The sequence below is a fragment of the Giraffa tippelskirchi genome, chromosome 9 (genome assembly GCF_054371585.1).
Source record: "Giraffa tippelskirchi isolate mGirTip1 chromosome 9, T2T-mGirTip1v1.2.pri, whole genome shotgun sequence".
In the NCBI taxonomy this organism is placed as follows: Eukaryota; Metazoa; Chordata; class Mammalia; order Artiodactyla; family Giraffidae; genus Giraffa; species Giraffa tippelskirchi.
The window spans coordinates 102,516,662-102,533,607 of record NC_137283.1 but is presented as its reverse complement, the minus strand read 5'-3'; the positions used below and the strand labels follow the sequence as shown (position 1 = coordinate 102,533,607).

At 37.4% G+C, this 16,946-nt stretch overlaps 1 long non-coding RNA gene and 1 pseudogene across 1 annotated transcript in view; both read right to left on the bottom strand.

The window, feature by feature from the left end:
- LOC145521239 (uncharacterized) overlaps positions 1-16,946 on the bottom strand; it is a 150,246-nt gene that overhangs the window by 64,063 nt on the left and 69,237 nt on the right. The gene's annotated exons all lie outside the window — the stretch shown is intronic.
- On the bottom strand, positions 10,958-15,796 carry LOC145520850 (ralBP1-associated Eps domain-containing protein 1-like; annotated as a pseudogene).

The following is a 16,946-nucleotide window of genomic DNA, read 5'->3' as shown; positions in this document are numbered from 1 at the left end:
CTTTAAGAGATCTTCTGGGGCATGCCACAACAATAATCCAGTATTTGTAGTGGCTCCAGAGAAAAGGCCTTAGACATCCCAGAGAAAGTAAATGGCATTTGCCTTTTTTTGGTAACAGCTTATTAAGAATATTCCTTTAGAGTGTACTTTCACAATATTTTTGATATATGCTCTTATCTATTCATGTAATTGCCCCAATATTTTTGGAACAAGGCCTGATGCAAGCTATAATATAGTTTTAAGCAAGTATTTGCCAGAATTTTCTAACATAAAAGCAATATATTTACTAATTTCATGAGCTCTAGCCAAAACTGATCTTCTCTGAAAAAAAAATAGTCCATAGATCCCCACTCTGATTGATCTCTCCATCCATCCTCTGCTCTCCTATAACAATCTTTAAAAAGTCAATTTATTTGGCAATTAATTGTATGTGCCTTGTGACAGTTCTTAAATTCATGTATTAACTGTTATTTAGAAATTGTCAAAGAATGTTCAAGCTACAGTATAACTGCACTCATTTCATATGCTAGCAAAATGATGCTCAAAATTCTCCACGCTAGGCTTCAACAGTATGTGAACTAAGAAATTCCAATGTACAAGCTGGATTGGGCTTCCCAGGTAGCTCCATGGTAAAGAATCCGCCTGCCAATGTATGAGATGCAAGTGACTTGGGTTCTATCCCTGGGTCGGGAAGATCCCCTGAAGAAGGAAAATGGCAACCCACATGAGTGTTCTTGCCTGGAAAACTCCATGGACAGACGAGCATGGAGGGCTACAGTCCATGGGGTCACAAAAGGGTGGGACACGACTGAGAACAGCACAGCACAAGCTGGACTGAGGAAAGGCAGAAGGACCAGAGATCAAATTGCCACCATCTGTTGGATCATAGAAAAAGTTAGAAAATTACAGAAAAAACATCTGCTTCACTGACTACACTAAAGGCTTTGACTGTATATATCCAACAAACTGTGGAAAGTTCTTCAAGAGATGGGAATACCAGACCACCTTACCTACCTCCTGTGAAACCTGTATGCAGGTCAAGAAGCAACAGTTAGAACCGGACATGGAACAACAGACTGGTTCCAAATTGGGAAAGAACTATGACAAAGCTGCATATTGTCACCCTGTATATTTAACTTATATTCAGAATACATCATGTGAAATGCCAGGCTGGATGAGGGACAGCTGGAATCAAGATTGCTGGCAGAAATATCAATAACCTCAGATATGCAGATGACACCACCCTTATGGCAGAAAGCAAAGAGGAATTGAAGAGCCTCTTGATGGAGGTGAAAGAAGAAAGTGAAAAATCTTGCTTAAAACTCACCATTCAAAAAACAAAGATCATTACATCTAGTCCCATCACTTCATGGCAAATAGATGGGGAAGGAATGGAAACAGTGGCAGACTTTATTTTCTTGGGCTCCAGAATCACTGCTGATGGTGATTGCAGCCATGAAATTAAAAGACGCTTGCTCCTTGGAAGAAAAGCTATGACCAACCTAGACAGCATATTAAAAAGCAGAGACATTACTTTGCCCACAAAGGTCTGTCTAGTCAAGCTATGGTTTTTCCACTAGTCATGTATGGATGTGAGAACTGGACAATAAAAATGGCTGAGCATGGAAGAATTGATGCCTGTGAACTGTGGTGCTGAAGAAGACCATTGTGAGTCCCTTGGACAGCAAGGAGATCAAACCAATCAAGCCTAAAGAAAATCAACCGTGAATATTCATTGGAAGGACTGATGCTGAAGCTGAAGCTCCAGTACTTTGGCCACCTGATACAAAGAACTGACTCATTTGAAAAAACCCTGATACTGGGAAAGATTGAAGGCAGGAGAAGGGGAAGACAGAGGATGAGATGGTTGGATGGTATCCTACACAATCTAACATGATGTCTGACTCAATGGACATCAGTTTGAGCAAACTCCAGGAGATGGTGAAGCTAAGCTGCAGTCCATGTGTTCGCAAAGAGTCGGACACAACAGAGCGACTGAATGACTGAACAATAACAACAGGAATTGTCATTTTCCTTGTGTTTTTAAAAATATATCTTAATATATTGTGAGATTTTAGAGGGCATATATTTTTTCTGTTGTTAATTCTATGATAGTAATGATTATGGTTAAAGTGTGTTAAGCTCTGACTACATATCAGATATTGTTCCACATGTTCTATATACATCAGCACATGGGATTCTCACCACAAATCCGTGGGGTTAGTACCATTATTATAAATTTGTTGTGGATGTGAAAGCCAAGTAATAGCCAGTAAGTGGTTGAGTTGTATTTGACCTAACCTCTAATATATGTCCAAAAAATTATATTTAATATTTTTATTGAAGTATAGTTGCTTTACAATGTTGTGTTAGTCTCTGCTGTACAATGAACTTCCATTTATATGTACACATATATCTCCTCTTTATTGGACCTCCCTCTCCCCTTTCTCACCCATCTAGGTCATCACAGAGCACCAAGCTGAGCTCCCAGTGCTATACAGCAGGTTCCCACTAGCTACCTATTTCACACATGATAGTGTATATATGTCAATCCTAATCTCCCAGTTCATTCCACCCTCCCCTTCCTCCCCAGGTCCACATGTTTGTTCTCTATGTTTGCATCTAAATAGTTTTATACACAGAATATGTTGAATTTAAACCCACTGAGAGGATGATGAGGCTATCAACCACCCCAAATATGATGATATTTATGAGTCTGCAATCTAAAGATCTTTCACATCTCTATCTTTATGTGAAAGAGAAAAACATGCTTCTGTCAAAAACAACCATAAATGTGGAACATAAGAGCTGCAATACACATTTTCTAGTCTTTGGACCCTTCTCATTTTCTCAGCTACAGTCACTGATAGGAGAGCAGGACTCTGGTCAGAGTCTTTTCAATTTAGTTTAGTCTAAGCTGGATTCCCAGGAAATATTTTTATCGTGTTAACCTACCAGGGCAGGCTGTTAGTAAATGAATTTATGAAAGAAAGTTTTGTTTGCAAAGGTCTCAGTAGCAAGAATTTAACAAGATTTGCTGAGTACACCATGAGTAATGGATTTAAGAAGGTCAACAAAACCAACAATTTTATTGTGTACTATATGGTATTATATTTCATCAATTCTTTGGTCTCCATGTGGTAACCTTTCAAAAACTTTTTAGAGTTATTACTTAAAACCATTTATTGAATTTAGATATAATCTCACAGAGTTCTGTATTATTTTTTTTCTTCATGATGAAATCCAAAATATTCTTTGATCAGCATTGTTTTCTAGAGTGTAACTCAACTAATGACAGGGTAAAGAGTCCTTGACATTTCAATATAGCTTATTCTTCATTTTCCAGTTATTTATTAAAAAGTACTTTCAACTTTAATCATATATATTTGACTTGAGACCATTTGTTTGGATGAGCCTGAAAAAAATCTGTTTTCAGGAAATTTTGGCATATACTGAAATCTTTTGCTTACCTCATTCCCTCTAACTGGTCATTAATTCATCCATTCAATCAATTGTCAAACATTCATTAAAAGAATAAACACTAAACATTGTACCAGAATCTAAAGATATTTTGCTGAGCAAAACAGACGTAGTATCTTGCCATCAGCCCAGTTATAAAGCTAGACATTAATAGGGAAATTACACCAATATATAAATTCTAAATGTGATAACGTCTATGAATCAAAATATATTGGTAACTATGAGTCCTTATAGTAGATATGTACTATCTCGATAGAGGGGTGGGAGTAAGGTGTTGGAAGAGTCCTACCTCATGCATTAATGTTTGAAGTAGTTGCAGGTGAGCATTTTAGGCAGCGGAAATAGCATATGCCAATATCCTGAAGGGAGAGGGCATATAACCTGAAGAAATTGAAATATACCCAGTTTAGCAGAGGAATACAAAGAAAAGGTAGAGGGACATTAGAAGAGGCAAGAGAGTAATCTGAAAAGGGCCAGACTACATAAAATGTTGAAGATTAAGGATTCCAGTGTTTATTATAAAATAATGGAGCCACTAAAAATTTCAAGTTGAAAGATGCTAACAAATCAGAATGCATTTTGAAAAGATCATAGCAACTACATTATAGAGATTGGATTGGGAGTGGACTAAGAGTGGATATGGAAAAAAAACTGAATTAAGAATATTATGTGATAATCCAGGTGAAAGACAATGGAGTCCTAGACTAGAGTCCAAGAGGGGATAAGAACATGAAGACACAATGGATTTCCTATGACAAAGCAAGAATGATATTTCAAAGTTACTTTTGGTTTCCAGCTTCAAAAACCAGTCAGGTAAATGGAGCTACATTTTATGATAAGGGACAGGAAAAGAATAATAGAGATTCCCTGGAGATGCCTTTGGAACATGTAAATGAATGAGATAGAAGGTGTTTATAAGTCCTACAGCACAGAAGAGAGATTGAGGTTAGAGACAGAATTTGAGTCATCACTGTCTGAATAAAAGTTAAAAAAAGAAGAGGAACCAAGGACCAAGATTAGAGGGATGCTAATTCTCCAAAGGGCTTCCCTGTTAGCTCAGGTGGTAAAGAATCCACCTGCAATGCAGGAGACCCCAGTTCAATTCCTGGGTCAGGAAGATCCCCTGGAGAAGGGATAGGCTACCCACTCCAGTATTCTGGCCTGGAAATTCCATGGACAGTAGAGTCCATGGGGTCACAAAAGTCAGACACGACTAAAGTGGGTAAAGGAGGATGGTTATCCAATCTCGTCATTTTTTTTTTTTTTCCAAATATATCTCAAAGACATCTTCTCTTCACCACTCTCACTTTGGCTACTCTTGTTCAGAATCTTATTACCTCTACAAAAATAATGCCTATGTCTCCTAATGGATATTCCTACATTAGAAATGACACTTTGCATTCCATTTTTCACACAGTGAGTGTCAGCATATTCACTTAAAATCCTTCCATATTCTCTAACTTCTAGAGGATACAGTCTCTAAGTTAAGCACACAAACCATTCTTTTAAAATAAGATCCTTGCCTCTATCTTACCTTTTATCTTTTCACCAAGTCTGTTTAAATTTTGGGAATATAGAAGTGAATTAGCCAAGTATCTGCACTCATGCAGCTCACAGATTAGCAGATTTAGATCTTTCCAGATCAGTGTAGGTTTACTGAATGAATGAAGGATTCTGTAGCTATCTCCCCCAAAGTGTGGAGCTGAACACATCACTGTTACTTTTTCAAAAAAAATTCAGCCATTTCTCAGGCACTGTTGTCTGCCAATTGAGTATGAGTGGGAATGGAAGCTTTTGAACCTAAAATCCACATACAGTCAGAAATTCATTTAATATATTTCATTTTCCTGTCCAGAATTTTGTAATATGGATAAAATACCATTAGCAGAGGGACTTTCTTCAGCATCTCTCAAGTTCTGACCTCTCAGGCTCCTAAAGGTTACCTAGAGCCAATAGTAAAGTATCACAGTTATGAAAGCAGCCACATGAAGAGATATTCCTTCATTTACCTCACTGAAAAATGACAACTGTCAATGAAGGCATGTGAGTGTGTTTTTACTTTTTGAATGAAACAAATCCTCAAGGGTCATTTCCTTATCAAAAATATTATTCAGGAATAATATTCATGTCTTTGTAGGTGAAGTGTTTCCATGTGAAAAATTGGCTGCAAATACAAATACAGTTAACTTTAAGAAGATGCCTCTTCTAAGTTGATCAAAGTTAAATCACGTGTAGATAAAAGTCGCTGTTATGATCGTGTTCCCTAGCAACTTAGGGCTCCAGATTTCTTTTTCAGAATGCTTTCCCAGCTGTTTCAAGTTGGTTTATGATTGCTGTATCTGTTGATATCGTTGACATTCTGTTTTATATTTTATCTTCACTTTGTGTTAAAAAAAAAAAAACAACAACGATAACCTGAATTTTTGTGTGCTATTTAACTTCCTACTTTTCAATTCAAGACTTAGGGCAGCTGGCAGTTTCAGTGAAAAACAGTACAGCCTAACTGACTTATTTCTTCTCATTTGTCCAATTGAAATGAAATCACCAGTCTAACAGAATGCAGATTTTTAAAAAATGTATATTTGCATTTGCATAAAGAAAGTAGTTTATCACCTGAGAATAAGATTGTCCAAAAAAGACAATTACATTTTAAACATCTCCCCTACCATCCTCATTTCATCTCCTTCAACTATACCAAATTCTTCATTTCTAAACAAATGCTTTTCTTTTCTAATTCTTTAAGAAAATAGAAGTTACTTTTTATTAGTAGGTTCTACTGTTTCAACTTGTTCTTGAACTGCATATTCTGTTAATGTGTCAAGACTGGGTGACTTCACCCTGCCCCCAACCTTTGACTAATTTCTTAGACAAATTTTGTTGCCAGGACCTTTGATCCCTGTATGATTGGTGACCTGAGAGACTAGCATCTAATCAAGCTTTACTTCTGGCATGTAAATTGGAGGGCTGGAACAAGAATTCCAGTTTTTTTAAGCTGATATTCAATCAAAAATATTGTGTTGCTAACTGTAATATTAAAATTATGGTAACATTATCTATATAATATGAAACATAAATAATATAATAGTGTCAATGAAAATATTTTGAAGGTAAGACCTAAGTTTATTTTATTTATCTTCCCATAGTATATCTTAAAACAACTTCTTTCACAAAAATGTCCAAATTCCCTGTTCAAATCATAATGGGAAATCATTGCTTTAGTTGACTGTTATCACTATTGTTGGGCAAGTGTATTAGATACTTGGGATATCTTATATGCACATGTAATGAAAATTCAGAAATATCCCATTAATAAAGCATTATTAAGATAGATATGAAATGCACTAATTTATTGTCATTTTAGATATTTATGAAGACAAATTATTTCCACATAGCTAATAATATGTATGGCGTATCCCAGAGTTTTGCACGAACACATAGTCATCAATATATTTTTTAGTTCAGTTCAGTTGCTCAATCATGTCTGACTCTTTGAGACCACATGGACTGCAGCACGCCAGGCCTCCCTGTCATCACCAACCCCCGGAGTTTACCCAAACTCATGTCCATTGAGTCAGTGATGCCATCCAACCATCTCATCCTCTGTTGTCCCCTTCTTCTCTTGCCTTCAATCTTTCCCAGCATCAAGGTCTTTTCCAATGAGTCAGCTCTTCGCATCAGGTGGCCAAAGTATTGGAGTTTCAGCTTCAACATCAGTCCTTCCAGTGAACACTCAGGACTGATCTCCTTTAGGATGGACTGGTTGGATCTCCTTGCAGTCCAAGGGACTCTCAAGCTTCTTCTCCAACACCACAGTTCAAAAGCATCAATTCTTCGGTGCTCAGCTTTCTTTATAGTCCAACTCTCACATCCATACACGACTACTGGAAAAACCATAGCCTTGACTAGACGGACCTTTGTTGGCAAAGTAATGTCTCTGCTTTTCAATATGCTGTCTAGGCTGGTCATAACTTTTCTTCCAAGGAGGAAGTGTCTTTTAATTTCATGGCTGTATTTTAAATATATATATTTTTTAAATATTTTAACTGAATCTGTTTATACAGATGAAGCATAAAAATGCATTTGACTGCTGTTAACTTTGTAACATAGACATGACTAATAATTTTAAAATCCGTATGGCCAAAATATCTTAACACTTAATTTCACAATATTGTTGCAATAAATTTAAATTTACATAGTACTAAATTATATTTATGGAAAGAATACAATAATTAAACATAATTTAGAACTTATTTCTAATTGATATTAAAATTACTTGAATGAGTGCTTAAAATTATGTATTGATAGAACAGCATCCAGAGTTTGAGAAATGGCATAGTCATTTATCCAAATCAAAATTAATCAGAAATATAATTTACACATCTGATTTATGAACTTAAAAAGGTTATTTCTAACATTTAGGGTTTTTTTTTCAGAATATTTATATTAATTAGAATAATCACCAACCAACAGATTAATTACAACACAGTGTGAAGCATCATGTTGTTCTTAAGCAGAAGTGATGTTTAAAAAAAAACAATGTGAAGTCGGGTATTCAAAGACAAACAATTATAGAGATATTCAAATTATAGGAAATGTGCAATGTCGATCTGAATTAGCAAGTTGAAGTGGGTGTCTTTTTCCAAATGTCCATTAATGCTAACAAGGAGAGAAGTGAAAAGTATTGGAGCTCCACTAATCAGGAGTTGTCAATGGTAGGTCAGAAGAAATAAGTGATGAAGGCAAATTTTATACACTTAGTAATAAGTAGGAGATTATTATGTATGATTTTATCTTAATTGGTTTTGAGAATTAATTGGGTGGTAACAAAAGCTGGCATAAAGCTTTTCATTTGAACAGAACAATTAAAAACGCTAAAAGGCTTGGAGTTGATGATAACCACTCTACTGGATTAACTCTTAGCTATAAAATCAGAAGAGATTTATTATTTATCTCAAAATTGAGTTAATGTTAATGATTAATGTATATTACTTAGCTGGGAACATTTCTACTTTTCAAAGGTTGTTTTTTTGGTCAAGGTCAAGTCTGTATAAAATTGATATAATAGTAAGTGACTTCCATGACTACATTTTTTTTTCTCATTTACATCAAAATTGGAAAATATATAATGAAAATAACAGGACATAGTATTTATCACCCTATACCCCATGAACTGGACTCTTTTTCTTTGTCATCTATAATAACTGCCATGCTACGGATAATAATGGGCTTAAATTAGAAATAACAATCACTTCTGTATTCATGTTTTAATAAGTTTAAAGTTATATAGCTCAGTCTTTCCTAAGTTTAATTTCTTAAAATTTCAAATAACCTTTAAATGTAGTAGTTAAATCAGAAATATAAGTTCTAACCTTGGCATTTGTTATGAATAAAATATTTTGAGATGATTCCTAATTTGTCAGTAAATGAGGGATAGAGTTCACTTTCAATCACACTAACGTCAAGCTTGATCTCTTGATCTCGTCTCTAGAATCTTGTTAAAAAAATATTATGGCTGTAGAATAATATTAATTCAGAAATTATATACACATATTTATAGTACTTATGCTATAATATATACTTTTAGATTTATGCATAACTGGTTAATATTCAACAGAAAACATTAACTCTTCTCCTAACTTCTATCAGCTAATTTCTTATCTGGTATTACAAACTCACTTTTCCCACCTTTTATCTTAATATTGTTTAAAAAGTGGCAACATTTTTTTATGTCACCAGATTGTTAAGCAGATTATTTAGAAGAAATGCTAAATGCCTTGGGTACTTACATAAATGAAATGAAACAATTACTTTAGATTTTGTTTTATTTTGATATACAGTGTAGATTCTGTTTTCAATAAAGATATGAAATAAAAATCAAGATATTCTATAGTGTAAAATGTTTGCTTTAAATTGAGTGTAGATTTTTTCCCCTTTAAAATATATTTGCAAAAAAAAATGTCATATAAGATTTATATGCCTCAATTATATTTGTAATAAATTAATTATTCAGGTAAGTAGAATTTATTTTATACTCACATTAACAAATATTGGAATCCAATGGAAATTTAGAGTATATCTAAATAGACAGACATAATAAATAAAACAAGAGAATGAGTGAACATAATGAAGCAACAGAAAATCTATTATCTCAACAAGAAATGTTGAATTTTGTCTTTTGAAGCCTGTTCCAAAGTGGTAAGCTTTTTGTATTCATCAGGAGTGTTTGTTTTCACATTTTCAAGTCATTCAGCAGTCTTTGACAAGTTCTTTGTGGCTAAGGAAATTTAAAACTGCTTTCAAATTCTCTGAGCAACTCACAGATCCCATCAAAATATACTGCCATAGTATCAAGAAATGTTGAAGAATTAGACCTTTAAAGCTGTGCCAAGAAACCTAGCCAGCGTCTTTCTCTCTTTCATTATCAAGCAGAGTTCTATACCGCCTGCCTTTGGGCTAGGCAATCCCATAGATATTTCCCATACAACCTCATACTGCCAAAGTTTTTAGACCAGAAAACACTTTTCTCACTCTGGGGAAGAAACATGGTGTAAGCAGAAAAAGTAGTATGCAAAAGCAAAACTGTCTCTGCCATTAACCAACAAATGATGACATTCTCCGGCATTTGGTCTTTATATCCAGAAAATAATGGGAGTGCATTGTGGCATCTCTGGTGTCTCATAAAGCACTCAAAGTATGAGTCTTCCTTTCCAGTCAGTGAAATGTCCAGTTCTAACATATGACCAGAATTTGGCTATATTACACAAATCACATACAACTGTTCTCTAAGCTAAACAGTCTGTTAAAAGGAACAAATTTTGGGGTGGCTGAGAAGTAAGGAAGGGAAGAAGGGAGGGTTCACAGGAAGCTGCTTCTGGACATATTGAATTGTCCAGGTCCCTCAAATTAAGCACTCCTATCTCTTATAGATCTGATCCTTTTCCAGTGTTCTCCTGTCAATGAATAACAAACACCATTATTCAGAAACTTTGAAAACCAAAATCTCTCCTTTGGTTCCCAAATTTAATCCATCACTAAATTCAGTCTGTTTTACCTGCTAAAATCATACAATTCTCCACTTCTTGCATCTCCCATCTATTATAACCTCTTTCTTAGAAGACTGTAATAGCTTAAAAAAAATTATTTATTTGGCTGAGCCGTGTCTTACTTGCGGCACACGGGATCTTTGATCTTCAATGCCACATGTGGAATCTTTAGTTGTGGCATGTTGGATATAGTTCCCAGACCAGGGATTTAACATGAGCCCTCTACAGTAGGAGCTTGAAGTCCTAGCCACTATACCACCATGGAAGTCCCTATATAGCTTTTTAAATTGCCTATGTGCATGCATGCTCAGTTGCTTCAGTCATGCCTGACTCTTTGCGACCCTATGGACTGTAGCCCACCAGGCTCCTCTGTCCATGGGATTCTCCAGGCAAGAATACTGGAGTGGATAGCTCTTTTTTTTTTTTTTTTTAAGTCATCCTGACCCTTTGCTCACATTGGTGGGAGCACTCGCAGCCGTCTTTTCTTCAATTTTACTATCTGTTTTGGCAACTCAAAGAGAACTTGCGGGATCAGAAGCTTTTACAAACAGCAAGACCTCTGGATGTTTCTCAGCTTCATCATCTGTTCTTCATTTGCAGCAAATACTTCCAATTGGCTGAAACCTGCAAAATTTGGTTGTTCTGGTATCTGAAGTGAGGTACTAGTGTGAGTTACTAGGCCATTGGCATCCACTGGGCAATGCACAACAGGACGAGGGGCCTGTGAGGGCTGTGGTCTTGGAGGCACTGCAGGAGGTTGGGCAACAGCTCCAGCCTGTTACTGTTGTGATGGAAAAGGTACAATTCATATCTAAAGATGATGATCTAGAATGAAAGGGCTGAGGCCTTGGAGGTGGAGGTGGTGGTGCAGTGTTTTCAGGTGAGGTTCCTGAATGAGACCTTGGACAAGTTACATTGTTTCCAATCTGTTCTGGATCCAAAGTAAGAGAGTCTGAAGTACTGTAACCATCTGCTACAGTATTTCCAGAAGCAAATTTCACTGATGAATTTATCTTATTTTCTTCTGAAAGATCAGATGTTTTCACAAGCAATGGGCTTAGTGGGATTAGTACAATCACTGCCAGTTCTTCTAAGTTCCATTTCCTGCATGTGGATCTTGCTTGGAGTTATACGAATGGGAACTGGATGAACAATAGCAGTATCAGGATCAGCTGGTGCAATGTTAGAATCAAATGAGGTCAGAGTTTGTGAGCTTGAAGAGCATTCACTAAATGTCTCCCACTGCTCACTGCTCTGATTCAGCTGGAGCCAAGTCTGGTTTAGTGATGGCATTGTCAGAGATTTGCTTGGATGAGCTTCGCAGGAGAGCCTGAATAACCTACCTCACCTGGCTGATCCCCAACGTCTGCTGAATCCTCCAAATCAATCAGTTTGGGCATTAAGCTTTCAGGGAGTTTTTCTCATAAGTCACAGCCATTCTTCGTAGCAACTACCAGATGAAATGCAGCACAAAACTCAGCCAGTGTCAAGGCTCCATCTTTATCAAAATCTGAGAGTTCCCAGATATGAGAAAATTCAAGAAGAGGAAGTTTAAATTTTGTAAAAAACTCTTTAGCTGTAGATCCTGCAGCTAAACAGGAATAAATCTGTTTAGATCAGGCTGAATGGTTTTAAATTGATTTACATAATACTGTCTTTGTTCATCTGTTATTTCCCAAGGATCGTCATAACTACTGGACTGCCTACGAATTTCATTGGCAGTTGTAACTGAGGCTACAGTTTGTACTGTTTTCTGGTCCTAGACAGAAGCAGGATGCACGGTTAAAAGAGTACTGGTTGGTAGAATATCTGCAAAACTGACCCAGTTTTCTTGAGGTGGAGGTGGAGAATGTCCTAACCACACTGCATCACCAGCAGAAGAACCTGATTGTGCTTCATCAAAGGGAGACCAGAATGGCCCAGGTTCTGCAAGAGGCCTCTCACTGTTTCCTCCACTGGGATGATGGTTTTGCTTCCTCCATGTGTGTGGGGAAGTTGGTGGAGACTGCTGTGGTGAAACTACTGGGAACGCAGGTTCCTGCTGATCTACAGATGCATGAGGCAGGAGAGTATCATCGCTTGTGGACCCCTTTTTCACTTGTCCCCTGCCAGGTGGTGGGGGGGTTATACCAGAGTAAGACCCTTGATTTTCAGTATCTGAAGAATATGAGGTTGCATGACGAGATTCCTGTTCATTCTTTGAAGCAACAAATCTTGGCAGAGGAAGGTCCTTTACTATATTTATACTTTCTTCTCCAGGGGATCTTCTTGACCCATGGATCAAACCTGCATCTCCTGCAGCCCCTTCATTGAGGTGGATTCTTTACCTCTGAGCCACCAGGGAAGCCCTTTAAATTGTCTACTTAAATACAATTTGCTTTACTGCAGCCAAACTTGCCTCCATTCTATAGCTATCAAGTTCTTTTCAAAATGTGCCTTCTGGTCACATCACTCCACTCTTCAACTTTAAAGAAAATCTGCCTGTGACTTCCCATTGCTTTTAAGGTAAAGCTAAATCTAACACAGTGCTATCCAGTAGAACTTTCTGAAATAATAGAAATGTTCCCTGAACTCTCCAATATGGTGTGTACTAGCTGCAAACGGGCAATTGAGCACATGAAATGTGGCAAGTTCAACTGAGGAACTCAATTCTTAATTCTTAGTTTTTAATTACTTTAAATCCAAATTTAAATAACCACATCAGCCAGTAGCATCCATGTGGAGCTCAAAAGATGGCCCCTGCATTGTCTGCTGCTGCTGCTGCTGCTAAGTCGCTTCGGTCGTGTCCGACTCTGTGCAACCCCATAGACGGCAGCCCACCAGGCTCCCCTGTCCCTGGGATTCTCCAGGCAAGAACACTGGAGTGGGTTGCCATTTCCTTTTCCAGTGCATGAAAGGGAAAAGTGAATGTGAAGTTGCATTGTCTAGTCTCTACCTATTCTCTACCCTTTTCCTATACCAATTTCCCTACCTCTTGGTCTCTCTGACTCACTCCTTTAAGTTTCACACGTTCATTTTGCTTCCAGTTGACTCAAGAAAACTTTGCAAATATTATGCCTCTGTTGGGGGAACTCTTCCCATTTTTTTTTCTAGTTAAAACCTACTCATCTTTCAGAGGACTTCCCAGGCGGCTCAATGGTAAAGAATCTGCCTTCCAGTGCAGGAAATGCAGGGGATGCAGTTTCGATCCCTGGGTCAGGAAGATCCCCTGGAAAAGGAAATGGCAACCCACTCCAGTATTCTTGACTGGGAAATCTCATGGACAGAGGAGCCTGGTAGGCTATAGTCCATGGGGTCGCAAAGAGTCAGACATGACTTAGTGATTAAACAACAACATCTTTCAGAAGATTCAAAAATGAAAATTGTGTCCTTAGGGAAGCCTTCTCAGCACATGAGGAGGCCAATTTCAAATGTGCTTAATTCATCATTGTCCTTGCCATAGTTGTAGTCTGATATTTATCTTTGTTGTTGCTTCCATAAAACTAGACTGTTAGATCAACGAAGGCATGGACCATTGTCACCCAGTAATTACTATTAACATAGAGTAAGTACTCTATAAATATTAATTGCATAAAAGAGTGATTATTCTTTATTACTCTGTAGCTCCCAAAATTCTATTTGATTTGGGCTTTTCTGGTACTATCTTTGACCAATTTTTGTGCAACTATTAAGCATACAAAATAGCAACTAAAGAAAGTTTATCCAACTGCCAACCTCTTTCCAGACCAACAAAGGAATGGAATGCAAGAACTTCCTTGGTATTTACTGATGCAGAAGTAATTGAACATCTGAGCTAAAAGCTCAAACAGTGATTATGAGTATCCAGTTTACCCATAACAGTCTAAATGACATTCAGGCTGACAAATTAGTGAAGAAAACTTTCATAACTTTCACCAACAATCTGAGCTGCACAAATCCCTCTGCTCTTTATATCTTAATTTAATCCTTTTTGAAGTCATTAGTTCCTGTAACTGGCATTTTAATCTCTTATGTGCTTCTGGTTGTCCCTGTTTCTCACTTGTTATCGGCATACTTTTCTGCAGCTTAATGCTTTCAAAGAGACTTTTGGAGTTTTACCTGACTTAAGATTCTTAAGTTCTCTTTCAAGGATCTTTGAGTTTTAATCTTTTTCCTCATAGTGACAGGCTCAATCCTAATTCCATGAATACATCTTGAACTTTTCAGAGGGACAGGTTTATAGGGCAATCTGTGTATTCATCTAGTCTGCTTCCCACCTTGAAGACAAAGATGTTGTCTCTTTGAACTCTTTAAAGGGCATGTAATAGAGACTAGTGTACTCTACAACTAGGTGACTGTCCATACAAGATGGTTCCATAATCTACTCATTATAATTCCATAAAGCAAGGGTCCTCAACCTCTGGGCCACAGACAGATACCTCCTGTCAGATCAGCAGCAGCATTAATGTGCACAATAAATTTAATGCACTTGAGTCATCCTATGACCAACCTAGACAGCATATTAAAAAGCAGAGATATTACTTTGCCAACAAAGGTCTGTCTAGTCAAGGCTATGGTTTTTCCAGTGGTCATGTATGGATGTGGGAGTTGGATGGTGAAGAAAGCTGAGCGCCGCAGAATTGATGCTTTTGAACTGTGGTGTTGGAGAAGACTCTTGAGAGTCCCTTGGCCTGCAAGGAGATCCAACCAGTCCATCCTAAAGGAGATCAGTCCTGAATATTCATTGGAAGGACTGATGCTGAAGCTGAAGCTCCAATATTCTGGCCACCTGATGCAAAGAACTGACTCACTGGAAAAGACCTGGATGCTGGGAAAGATTGAAGGCAGGAGGAGAAGGGGACAACAGAGGATGAGATGGCTGGACGGCATCACTGACTCAATGAACATGAGTTTGAGCAAGCTCCAGGAGTTAGTGATGGACAGGGAAGCCTGGCATGCTGCAGTCCATGGGGTCACAAGAGTCAGACATGACTGAGTGACTGAACTGAACTGAATCATCCAGAAACCAACCCCTACCCTAATCCATGGAAAACCTGTCTTCCATGAAATCAGTCCCTTGTGACAAAAAGGTTGGGGACTGCTGCCATAACACACAAAATAGCTTCCGATAAATTTTATACCAGATCTCTTAAGTTAAATGACATGTATGTGAAAGTATGCTGAGAATGTTCACTTTTGGCCCCTCTCAATATAACATGGGCCATGAATATGGATACATCATGGTATGGGACCCGAAATACGTATTTCAAAGCCATGACATACTGAGTTGCAAAAAGTACACCAATATCTAACATTCTGAATCTCATCACATCAATAATGTGAAGATAATAATACTCAGAATTTACTAATAGTCAATGAACTAATGCAGTTTAAGTGCCTACTGATAGTATATTGGGCAAATGTTAAACAATCTCCCTTCCTAATCCTTCTTACTATTAGTATTTATCAAGGCCTTCCTTCTAGGAATTCTTGAGGCCATATGCATAGGTTCAGGCTCATCATTACCATCATTGAAAGCAATGTTGACTTAGTATCAGTATCTTCAACCCACCAGCTCTTATTATCTAGTATCATTTTTGTTGACTAAATCCAAGTGCTCAGGGGAGCTGGATTTCAGACAACAAGCCTGTCGAGTTGACCATGTACTCCCCAAGGTCTTTGTGCTAGGTTAACTCTATTATTCTACATTACCTTGCCTATCATTCCAATTCCTATTGTCTTGGAAGCAGCAATGCCTACATGACAATAACCACTAAATAGCTCTCTCAATCCCTTTGTCCTTAGGAGGCAGATCCTATTCTCTCTATCCCCAAACACTGGTCTTTCAAAGGAGGGGTGGCCTGGAACCTCATTCCTGTCCTCCACTGAATTTCAAATCTTGTGTATCATTTTTACTTCCTCCACTATATTACATCTTCATTGAAAACAACATCAGCTGACCCTCAGCAAAGTTTGCCATTGCATGCTAGATTGCCTGGCTGCCATTACAAAGGTCAGTCAGCACAGCTGGTAAATTCATCTGTCACTTTCATTCTCGTTTTTTTCTCCTCAATTGCAAGGATTCATGCTTTTGACATCAGTGCCTATCTATCTCTCCAGCCTAAAGGAAGTATCTTGTTAGGATGAAATCCTTTATGCAGCCACTAAGAAATCAGAAGAAAACAGGTTCTATTTGAGAAAATCTGAGGAAAAAATTGTTTTCCAGCATAATATAACCATTGAGCATAATGTAGATGAAATCATGATAGAAAAATAATAATGATAAAGCAATAAGAATTGTTGAAACCTCAATTCTGAAGCTAAGGAAAACAAATTTAACTTGCAGACAGATCTTATAAAAGAAACCAAAACTGCATAGGTTTCCCACTTCCCCCTAATTCCCAGCTCAGACTCCCAACTCAAAAATCCTTATCAAAGGCAAAGTTTCTATTTTCTGTATTAATC